This window comes from Lactuca saligna, unplaced genomic scaffold, assembly GCF_052625555.1.
Source record: "Lactuca saligna cultivar CGN05327 unplaced genomic scaffold, ASM5262555v1 scaffold_93, whole genome shotgun sequence".
NCBI lineage: Eukaryota > Viridiplantae > Streptophyta > Magnoliopsida > Asterales > Asteraceae > Lactuca > Lactuca saligna.
The window spans coordinates 57501-60000 of record NW_027629944.1 but is presented as its reverse complement, the minus strand read 5'-3'; positions in this window follow the sequence as shown (position 1 = coordinate 60000).

Genomic DNA, 2500 nt, shown 5'->3' with positions numbered 1-2500 from the left:
GGTATGGCCGGCATCTTTTATGCTTCCAAGATAATTTCAACACGCCATGATGATACTGAATGTCTAACAATGCTTCCTGATAATGCTTGCTTCCTCAGCGTCATCGGTGCTAAACCAATGCTAGCTACGCTTAGGCACCAACCGCACATCTAACAAGGATAGACTAGCGTACCATAGTAGTATCACAAAAAGCAACACATGCCACTTTAACGCCTATCTTTTCCCAATCATCAGCACAAATCAAATGCTGGCTAGCACCAGTAGCACGTCAAACATAGATCAGCAAGCACATCGTCATCGAATTGCCACACAAACAGCACCATCCCAAACTTCCAAAGCTAGACCACAACCCTGGATCGGTGTCGCAGAGACCTAACGAGGCATCCCCACACCACGCCAAGGCCCCCACTCGGAGGGGTATTATGCCACCGACTAGGAATCAAGCAACAGTCACCCAAGCTCGCGCTCAAAGGCAGTCTGGCACCTTCATCCCTTCCCATGCTCACCCACGGCTCCCCCCCTATATATACATATTGCACAAGGAGCTTGGTGACAGCAACACCCATTGCTTTCCCTGAGGATGTATATTTCTTAGTATGCGCACGGCGTCGAGGCACAGGTGAAGCCAACGGGGCTAGTTTCTGCGCCCTATGTCGAGGAAAATCAAGGCAACGGGCTAGTGTATGGGCACAACGTCGAGGAGACTCAAGGAGATGGGGCTAATTTTCAGGTCACCGTTCGAGAAATCAAGGCAACGTGTTGGGGGGGATGGCCTCTTTCATGGGTCGTGGGGCTTGGCTTGGCATGCCTCGTGTGTGCTCGATACAGCCTCACGATTCTTATTTGCCCATCAACCATGCCGGGCACCTATGAGAATGAGACCCCATGGTACCCCCTATATATACATATTGCACAAAGAGCTTGGTGACAGGAACAGACATTGATTTCCCTGATGATGCATAATTTTTGGACACACACGACTTGGGGGCGAGGGGACACGGGAGTGGGGCGCCAATGGGGGGCGTTTTGGCCCCATTTTCGTCAAGAGCGGGCGTCTTGGCCATGCCTTGAGCGTGCCAGCCTCGAGAGCCTTGGGCGTTGGACACCCTTGGGGCGCCAATGGGCAGCAGTCCCATGGTTCCCCTATATATACATATTATACAAAGAGCTTGGTGACAGGAACAGACATTGATTTGCCCAAGGATGCATAATTGTGCGAAATCGTCCATAACTCGCTCGAATTAATTCGGATTGACACAAAATTTTGTAGGGATGCTTTTTATTATAAATGAAAAGCTTTGAAATAAATAAAAAAAAAAAAACAAAATGTCATGTTTGAGGCGTAAATGTTTGTGTCCTATCCTTGGTCATGCCTTGAAGCGATGGTTCCCTACTTGTTGGAATGTCGCTCAAATCAAGTAGGAATGCCATTGAAAATTTGTGTGGGTCGTTGTTAACATAGACGAATGGACTTGAAATGAAAATATATCATATTTGGGTGTTTGTCCCTGTCGCCTGGTGATAGGCAGGCAGATAAGGCTTTTAGGTATTCATAAGTGGCTTAGATGAACTCGAAAGAACACGAGTTGATCGGATTGGAACTCATATATTCAATTTACTATGTACTAAGTAGGAACTACACTTTGCTCCCTTCATCGTTTGACTTGCTTAGAAATCTGCTCATGGTTTGTCAAGGCCCCTTGTTCCTTAGACCGATGAGGATGGGATTGGGTTGCTCATGGGCATGTGTGTGGCAAGATGCCTTGTTCCATTGGTCGTTCATGGGTGTTCGTGTACGAAGTAAACTTGTTCCCTTGGTCGTTCATGGGGTTGTGTGTGGGAAGAAGCCTTCTTCACTTGGTCGTTCATGTGTGTTTGTTTGGGAGGTAGCCTTGTTCCCTTGGTCGTTCATGGGAATGTGTGTGGCAATACGCATTGTTCCTTGGTCGTTCACACCCTTGTTCCCTTGGTCGTTCATGGGTCTGTGTGTGGGAAGAGGCTTTGTTCCCTTGGGTAGCCTGCTTGCCTTGCCAGCCCCGTATGCATTGTTCCCTTGGTCGTTCGTGGATGGGTTTGTGCGTGGCAAGGTTGCCTTGTTCCCTTGGTCGTTCATGGGCATGTGTGTGGCAAGGTGCCTTGTTCCCTTGGGTGGCTTGCCTTGCCAGCCTCGCTTGCTTAGGTTTCCCAACACACCTGTCGGGCACCAAGGGTGGTATTAGTCCCCATGTACCCCCTATATATACATAATGCACAAAGAGCTTGGTGACAGGAACAGACATTGATTAGCCCGAAGATGCATAATTCCCAACACCATGCCTTGTTCGTCATACACGCTTCTGGGCACCAAGTGGTGGTAGTCCCCCATGGGCATTTGTGTGGCAAGGTTGCCTTGTTGCCTTGGTCGTTCGTGGGCATGTGTGTGGCAAGGTGCCTTGTTCCCTTGGGTGGCTTGCCTTGCCAGCCTCGCTTGCTTAGGTTTCCCAACACACCTGTCGGGCAC